At 42.2% G+C, this 10,000-nt stretch overlaps 1 protein-coding gene across 9 annotated transcripts in view; it reads right to left on the bottom strand.

Annotated features, from left to right (window-relative positions):
* The window catches only part of nrxn2b (neurexin 2b), a 550,373-nt gene that overhangs the window by 360,894 nt on the left and 179,479 nt on the right, over positions 1-10,000 (bottom strand). The gene's annotated exons all lie outside the window — the stretch shown is intronic.

Below are 10,000 nucleotides of genomic sequence, written 5' to 3'. Positions count from 1 at the left end.
ACTGCTGTCCTAAAAAAACATGCAAAATAAATATCTTACACATACATTAGGAACTGTATTACAGAACATGTTGGCGGTTTTAAAATCTTGACTTTATCATATGGTGATATACCTTAAAAACTGTTATCATCCCATGCCTAGTGCCACCCCAAAGTTTGATTTGCTGCTGGCAGGTCCTGACGCTGACTAGCATCTCATTCCAGCTATTTCCAAATCAGTGCCGAGCCGAAGACAAGAGCACGGTTTCAAGTAAAACCAATAATAATGCATCATAACATAATATTTGATCATCTTCTCATGATCTGATCGGCCCATAAAACACAGCCTGTCCTATTTTTCTGCATAATTAATCGACGATGCTGTGATCTGTGACGCTCTGAAGGTAAAGCTGCGGTCACACTGCACTTTTCTCCCCATAGACTTCCATTTATACGCACGCGAATGCGTCAAGCCTCCTTTCCACTGCACACAACAAACGACAGACTGGAAGTCATTAGCTGCGTCCCAAATGGCACACTATGCACTTATGCACTGTATAGTTACACACTCAACACTATAGTATATGTATGTAGTGTCATCCCAAATGGAGCACTGTTTTTTTTACCAGATGACGTTTGACGGTTGCCAAATCAGTGAAATAAATGACTAAAGTACCGAATAACACCTGCCATGAGTATAACCGCATTCACCATCAGGAGGCGCTATAATCACTCTCCTAGGAGAATACTGCTTTCACAATCCAAAATAAATACAGGAATCCAACATGTGCGCCCGATAGCTCCGCCCCTTCTGCTACGTGAGCAAACCTGTGGGCGCTAAGTGAGTTCATCATCCAGGTAATTACAGTGCACTTATTATTGTTAGAGTGTTCAGTGTGAGCGCACTACTCACACTATTTACACTACAAAATGGCGTAGAACAGTGCATAAGTATGCGATTTGGGACGCACCTATTCATTTCCAATGGAGAGTAGTCCGGGAGCTGCGTGGAGTTCCGATCCTCTCCGTATGCGGATAATTCAGATCCGGTTTGAGCTGCGGATATGTTGAAATATTTGAACTCCTACGAGTAGACCGTACGCGACCAGCCGACCGGATGTGATTATTCCAGTGTTGTCTAAGCAGGTCCGTGCACACGAGATGAGAAATAGCAGTTTTTCATCATTTTTAATCAGAAAAAAGTCGATATTAAAAAACATTTCTGTTCATAAATGACTGATAAAATAATAGGATTTCTTATGTCGTCTCCACATTACCTTCAAGATTCTTTGTGGTCTGTGAGTTTTTGCACTTTATTTTGGGACACCACGAGAATCAGCTCTCCCATGGTGCACGACAACACTGAAAATTCTGTGCCACAAGGGGGAGTACTGTAACAGTCGTGTCCAAATATCGTGTGCAGTGGAAAGGCGGCTTCAGACTGGAACTGCAAGGTCGTGCGTCAAGCGAAATCGCCTAACTTGACTGCGAGAGACCAATCTAGGGTCAAAACATGACCTCTCTGGACAGAAATGTAAAATATGGACCAATCGCTCGCTTTTGAAATGTCTAATCATCTAGTTTAATCCCACCCCTTTTCGCAGTGCCGCACGACAGTACTTCGCACACACAAAAGTCACCTTTCCACTGCACACAACATTTGGACAGGACTGTCGGATTGCGCCCCCTTGTGGCAGTCGCACAGAATTTTCAGTGTTGTCGTGTACCATGGGAGAGAAGCTGTTCTAGCAGTGTCGGAAATAAAGGAGTGCAAAAGCAAGAGCCTTTATTCTCCGTGCGCTCACCATGGTTGAATGAATGAGTACTGGAAACTCACAGACCACAAACTAATTTTGGAGGTAATGCGGAGACAGCAAAAGAAATCCTATTATTGTATTAGTCATTTATGAACAGAAATGTTTTCTTAATGTCGACTTTTTTCTGATTAAAAAATATGAAAACACTGCTATTTCTCATCTTGTGCACACGGACCTGCTTGGACAACACTGGAATACATCACATCCGTTCGGCCGGTCGCATACGGTCTAGTCGCAGGAGTTTGAATTTTCCGCATATGAAGATGATCGGAACTGTACGCAGCTCCCGCACTACTCTCCATTGGAAATGTATGACTTCCAGTCTGTCACTTGTCGTTTGTCATGTGCAGTGGAAAGGAGGCTAATCTCTAGTGTGACTGCGGCATAAGATGTTTGTTATTCTGTCAGACCGGCCCACCTGACATAATCTGCAGCCCATTGGTTCTCTCCTTACGGACATTGGGCTGACCCAATCACAACCCCCCACTTTGGGCTCTGTGTGAGTGTGCAATGTTGGAGTGTACTTGTCAAAATAGTCGAGAGTCACACCTGTTTCCACACACACATGCATTTAGAGAGCAGAATCAGCGCGCCGCGGGTCGGCAGCTTTTACACAGATCAACCTATCTCCGTCTATTCTAGTTACCTGTCTGTCTATTTAAATACACTTTTTATTTTCATCTGCACCATGACCTGCGCCAACTCCCTCCCATGCTGTTCCCTTAACCTGCAACTCTTTATTTTACACATGATATAGATCCTGAAGAACTGTCTGCTTCTCACGCTCCATGAGGAGTGGCACTCATGTATTTTCAGGTGCACTCAGTCAGAAGACAATCACCTGTGATGTCATGCCATTTTGTTTTTGATCATCAGCATGATGCAGGCTTATAGTTAATATACTATTTATACAATATGCTTATAATGATATTCATACATGATCAAACTAGTGTGCAACTTAAGCAAACTAATACTCCTTTATTATTATTTTTTGCATTTAGTTTAGTAGTTCGGGCTCAAACAGATATTTATTGCATTTTTAAATGGTTTAAGGTCATTTGATTGTCTCTATACAATGTTTAATCAATGTTTTGATGTTTGACTGTTGAGCTATATATTTGGTAAAGGTGTCTGACACACTGCTTCTATTATTGAACTTTATTATTGCTAATCAACATTACCTGTGTGTGTCAGCAGGCACTTTTTGCTGTTCTTTATTTAATATAGGCTCCCTCAAAACACACAGACACACACAAGATGGACCTCCAGTGTGGATTATAACTCGATTATAATAATAAATACATCATCTCTCATTATCTCCTATATATGGCTCTGTGCTTTTACAGATTAGGAGTTGGTAAACATATTCAAGTGTGTGCACAGACGCGGAGCATTTAGATGGTGTGTAGTGGGCCGCTCTGACCCAAAATGCCAGAACCGCTTTTATTTTTGTCCCAGTCCAGCCCTGCATGTGTGTAAGCTGCTACATTTAATATAACGATGCTACAAAGTGAGTAGATGAGGAGTAAATATTAGGTTTTATATTTTAAATTAGATGTAGGAAACAGATTTGGGTTTTCTAAACACTTTCAGTGTGTTTGTGTGTATCTTTGTGTTTGTGTACAGTGTGTGTGTGTGTGTGTGTGTGTGTGTGTGTGTGTGTGTGTGTGTACCACCCCATGTAAAAAAATTGTAGCTCCGCCATTGCATTTACACACACACACACACACACACACACTCTCTCTCTCTCTCTCTCTCTCTCTCTCTCTCTCTCTCTCTCTCTCTCTCTCTCTCTCTGTATAATGAGCACTGTCAGCTAATACCGCAGCGCTTCATTAATATTCTTGTCTCCACGAGCTTCTTTAATTGGCAGAAAGAGGAGTAAAAGCAGCCAATCACAGCGCCTGTTTATCTCTTCCTACACCAACAGGAAGTGGAAAACCCCTGAGTGAGCGGAAGGAGAGAGACGCTGGGCGCATTAGCAGACCCGGAGACGAGCGCTTTAATAATTAACAGCCATTCATTAGCAATCATTAGCAAGCGGTTCAATCAGCACTAACGAGGTGTGTTAATGCAGAGGAATCCAGCACTGTGAACACACACACACACACACACACACACACACGCACGCACACACACACCAATAACTAATGTCTAATAACTGATTTCTTTTCTCTTTGTCATGATGACAGTAAATAATATTAGACTAGATATTCTTCAAGACACTTCTATACAGCTTACAGTGACATTTAAAGGCTTCACTAGGGTAATTAGGGTAAAGTTAGGGTAATTAGGCAAGTCATTGTATAACAGTGGTTTATTCTGCAGATAATATTGCTGAAGAGGCTAACAATATTGACCTTAAAATGGCTTTAAAACAATTCAAAACTTCCATGTTGCCATGTCTGCTACTCAACAATCCTCTGTCCCATTGTGTGTGTCTGGGGATGCTATTTCTCTATGAAACACTCTCCTACAAAGCCAGTAGTATCTGGACGCAGCCTTTATAATGAAAGCTATATCAATACTGCATATCTCAGTCAGACACAATGCACTCAGTGGAGTTAGTGACATCACTGTGAGGGGCGGGGTTATGGGTGGGGTTAGATGAGCCCATTTAAAAGCATTGCATGCAGCTCAGATTGCATCTGCATCCAGACCCCTCTCAAAAAAGCAGGAATTTCACTTTAAGGACATAAACAGAGAATCCCTCTCTAAACACCTTCATTTGAGACAAAGTGTGTTCACCAGGATAAACAGCAAAAACAGACTGGAATACTCCTGTAATCAGACACAGAGCGCTTCACACTCACTCACCAGCTCAATAAAGACATCAACATCAGTCAGGAAAACACATCAGCACTGATGCATGCAGCATTCTGAGATTATTACTGTAGTCAAGCAGTCGTATTCATTTCCTGCAGTGAATACTGCACACTATTAATCAATAATCCAGCATTTAGGTCACAGTAATAAATGCTTATTATACAGTTATCTTCTCAACGGCCACACTAATTTACTCTCTCTCCCATATCTCTCTCCCATATCTCTCTCCCATATCTCTCTCCCATATCTCTCTCCCATATCTCTCTCCCATATCTCTCTCCCATATGAGTCCTGGCTGACTCCTCTTGTCTCGTCTTATTCTATCTCTGATGCTCTCCTTCCCTGCTCTCCAAATGAATAAGGATTTATGGATTTGATCATCTGGTCTCTGAACGCAAGTGACGACATCTTCTCAATGAAAAGTCTGGGTTCGGGGGAACCCACCTGTCCTGCGGGGACATTTGCAGCTGGATACCTGATGGACGGACAGGAGAAGTAGCGCATTGTGTGCCTGGCCGCTCTGTCTCTGGAGGATATTGAGGGTATATATCTATTCTGCACTTTGATAACAGGGTTTCTGCTGATGGGCTTATGCGGGGCCCTCAGGTATCGACGATTGATAAAAGCGATCAGCGCTGCTTAAAACACCCCACCAAGCTGGCCAGCTGGATTGAAACGGCGGTGAGCAGAGCTGTTGGTACTCAGACTGTAGTAGACCGCAAAATGGAAAACATCGGGAGAAACGAGCGGTTCTGCAACGTGATTTGGTCAGATCTGGAGACCAGTTACAAACATTAGATATCTGTGAAACTGATATTGATCCAAATTGAAAACCTTTTCTTCTCTTTCGGCTTCCCTGTAACTCTCCTGCCAGACGGCCTAGACTGAAGACAAGCAACTTCCCCCGGAGAACATGATAACGAGACACTCTGAGGTCCTGCTCCCTGCTCCAAGCACACCTGTGAGACTCTACAGGCTTACACACACACACGCATGCACGCACGCACGCACGCACGCACGCACACGCACACACACACACACACACACACACACACACACACAGCTACAGATAGACAATCACTACCTGGCCCCGCACCCCATGCCTTTGTGTGCCCACCGGTGTGGATAGGCGGGTCTGTGACCAGTGCAATTTCACAGCATGTAAAAGTGTATGTGACAAATAAAGGCTCTTCATCACTATCATCATCATCAATATAAACATCGCAGACTCAAGAGCCGTTCTGGAGGAGCACAGAGCTAAAACACTGCATTTACAGCTCAGTTTTCTGATTATACTGCAGTAATCAGGGTGATAATCATAAATAATAATTACAATTATTTAGCGCTTTTCTGGACACTCTCAACACTGTACACATGTTTGGGGGGATTTCCTCATCCAGCTCCAGTGTGCACCCTCCACCTGGATGATGTGACAGCAGCCATATTGTGCCAGACAGCACACCACACAGCAGCTGATTGGTGGAGAGAAGACCGAGTGATGAAGGATGATATGGGGATGGTTAGGAGGCCATGATGGACAGAGGTCAGTGGGCAGATTTGGCCAGGATGCCAGGGTTAAACCCCTACTCTTTTACCAAGGACATCCTGGGATTATTAATGAGCACAGAAAGTCAGGAGCTCGCTTTAACAGCTCATCTGAAAGACAGCGCCCACTTACAGTATAGAGTGTCCATCAATATACTGGGGCGTTAGGATCGCAGATCGCAGAGTGAGCGCCCCCTGCTGGCCAGAGTGAAGCCTGGGGGGATCAGTGATGGTTTGGGCTCAATACCATGGCATTCCCTAGGCTCAATACTGGTGCTAGATGTGCACTGTGTCACTGCCAACGACTACCCAAGCATTGTGGAGGTCCAGGTACTGACCGGGCACAGCCCTGTTTAGTTCTGGCCAATGTTGTGTCTGAGAGAGACAATAAATGCAGTCAAACAGCCTCAAACACCAAACTCTAAACTCCTGAAACCCGACAGGATGAGAACTAAACACATTAAAGCTGTAGAGCGCTCCTCGGAGCTGTAAATGAAGATTACCACAGTGTGTTTTACTGGGAAACACCCCTCCATTCTCCCTGCTCCAGAACGTCATCTTTAATTCATCGCGCGCCTTGCTTTGTCCCTGTATGGATTTGTCAAATTGAATAGCTATTTCAGTGTGAAAAGTGTTTCTGCATGGTTTATTGCTTAGTGCTGATCTGAAGACACACACTGACGCTGTCTGACTGTGATGAGGAGTTCAGCCTGATGATTCCTCAGCCGCTTGGGTTTATCTGCCTAAAGCTGCTCTGTGGAGATGAGATTAAGGTGACATGAAGCTGATGATGGAAACACACACACACAGGTCTGATGATCTGACTGATCAGCTCCATCAACAAACACACATCAACATCACATTTACACACACTTTCACATCAACACTTGTCATGCGTTTGGCCTATTTACACAGTGCCAGATCCAGCACTTTCTCAAAAGGTCCACAACTGCACCTAAAGAGTCCATATTCATCCACACTGCATATCAGCACACATTAAAGATGCAGACTAAACAGGAGAATAGTGTAATTATCAATATTTCAACCACTACAGGTGCAGTAGAGGCAGAATGTGGGACTGAACAGGGTATTCCAGTACAAACTCAACACATTGAAGTGGGTTTTTTGACCCAGCTCCTACTCAGACTGATGCACACACAGGTTGCCAGATTGACGACACAAATCAAAGCAAGTTAATTGCAGATTAAGCATTCATGCGAGTAGATTGCACATGACGTCAACACAAAAGAGTGAATATTCACCAGGCGCTGCGAATGAAGTGAAATGCACAACATCTGACTAGTTTCCCCTGACTGGTACAGTACGGTATGGTACGGGTCAGTACGGGTCACCTTTATCAGGCTTGCAGTACTCTTGTGGTGTGTGTGGTGAACAACAGAAAGCTTCAGTCGCCGTGATTCTTGCTGGAGGAAATGTCCACAGTAAAGCTGTATGGGTCGTTCACATGTCATATGAGCAGCACCTCTCTTCTATGAGCTCTTATATGAGCTAATAAGCACTTCATCAGTATCATCAGTTCAAGATGTTCATTATTTCTAATACAGATACACGGTGAAATGTTGGCCCTCACTGGCATATTGCAGTGAAATCTTGGTCAGGCGCCACATTGTCTCCGTCATTTAGAACTGGCTCGAGGGCTTATACTGATTTGACTATTTTCACCAGTACTTTGTCTGCAGATGTTCTGGGGACCCTGTATCAAATATGGTAAATGATTTAATCACCTAACAATGGTGCTTTACTAGTTTTACAACAGGAAACCTAACTAACTGCCTCGCAAGACTCTTACTTCTAATTCTGTGTGGTCTTAAAGCCTTCGATGGGCTATTTTCACAGTTTATGATGGCGTAGTCAGAATAGGATAAATAAGCTCATGTATAGGACCAATTCTGGACCTTTGACAGTGGGGGGTTGGTCTTTCTAATCACCCAAGCCCCCCTAGCAATGGGCCTGTATTTATACAGTATATATACAGTTGAAGTCAGAACTATTATCCCCGTTTATTTGTTTCCCCAATATCTGTTTAACAGAGAGCAGATTTCTTCAACACATCTCTAATCATAATAGTGTTAATAACTCATCTCTAATAACTGATTTATTTTCTCTTTGTCATGATGACAGTAAATAATATTAGACTAGATATTCTTCAAGACACTTCTATACAGCTTAAAGTCACATTTAAAGGCTTCACTAGGGTAATTAGGGTAAAGTTAGGGTAATTAGGCAAGTCATTGTATAATGATGGTTTGTTCTGTAGACTATTGAAAACAAATATAGCTTAAAGGGGCTAATAATATTGAGCTTAAAATGGGTTTAAAACCATTAAAAACTGCTTTTATTCTAGCTGAAATAAAACAAATAAGACTTTCTCCAGAAGAACAAATATTATCAGACATACTGTCAACATTTCCTGAATCTGAGAAACATCATCTGGGGAATATTTAAGAAAGAAAAACAAATCAAGGGGGCGAATAATTCTGACTTAAACTGTATATGTATGTGTATATATATATATTTATGGTATTCCTATAATATTATTGTCATTATCAGTGACTTTACTTGTTATATAAAACACTATATATAAACTTTAATTAAGTGCATTAGTTTATGGACTGCTTTTGGTGCTTGACACTTTTATTAATCATTTATCATAAAAAAGTTAAGTCATTTAAAAGAATGCAGGCAACAGAAGCCTTTGTGCTTCACTTATAATAAGGCAGACTCTGCAGTTACTGCCATTATAGGGTCAATTATTCTCTGTATATAACATACTCTTCCCATAAACAAACAAACATTTTGCCTTTGAAATCAAGTAAAATGTTATTGTCTATTATTGTTCATCTCTTGTCAAATCACTACAGGCGCCGCTGCACATCTGCAGTGTAATGTGGCCATTCAATATTAACTGAAGGTTTTAACTTGATCATTTCAGTGTAATAAAATAAAAACGAATAAAATGCAACAAATACTAACACAAATCAAAGAAAAGATGATGAATTAAGACAAAATTCCTCAGATGAGCCTAAAGATTGATGTAATAGAGTTTTGCACTCTTTGCGTGTGTTTGGCTGTAAAAGTGTACAGGTGTTTCTCGAACAGGCGCAGGTCAGATTTACTCCAGGTCATCACTTATTTTATTTATATTAATTGTGTCTAAATCATGATTAGACCTGTCCAGTTTCATCTGGAATGCATCCCGGACCACCATCTGAAGTGGTTTGATCGATCAGATTTATATTCGATCAGAATAAAACAAATGAAGTGACCAAACAGCCTCAACAACACAGACGTGACAGGATTAGTGCCTTTGGCTGTAAAGTGACATCTGACGGCTGAGGACTCCGCTTGCCATTAAAACCTTCGTCAGATAGTTATTTAAAAAATATATAATAATCAGGGCATGACATAAACACGCGCCCAATGCAGGTAGATTTCGTCTGTGGCAGGTTAGACAGACGCTCCCACTAGCCACTTTAGCTGGTTGAAAATTATTTTTAAATTGTGGTTTTCCTAAAAGCAGGGTTCGACAATAAGGATGACCCAGTATGCAAGCAAATGTGATCTTAGAATCCAGAAACAACATGACTGACAAAAATAACTGTCGGCGCGAGCAAAAAAAAGCAGGGGAATACCGAATGAGAGGAGGATCACTCGTGCTAACAGCTGATGTGATGCGCGTGACTGTTTAAACTGCGTGCGCGCTCCCAATTCCTTGCGTGAAGCAACCATGCCTGGAAGGCAACTGTGATCGGTTCTCTTTTAAATAGACCAGACAAAAAGTGATGCTCATGCACCCACAGTCTTGCTGCTTTC

The sequence above is a fragment of the Danio aesculapii genome, chromosome 7, assembly GCF_903798145.1.
Source record: "Danio aesculapii chromosome 7, fDanAes4.1, whole genome shotgun sequence".
Classification (NCBI taxonomy): Eukaryota; Metazoa; Chordata; class Actinopteri; order Cypriniformes; family Danionidae; genus Danio; species Danio aesculapii.
This window is presented reverse-complemented; position numbering and strand designations above follow the sequence as displayed.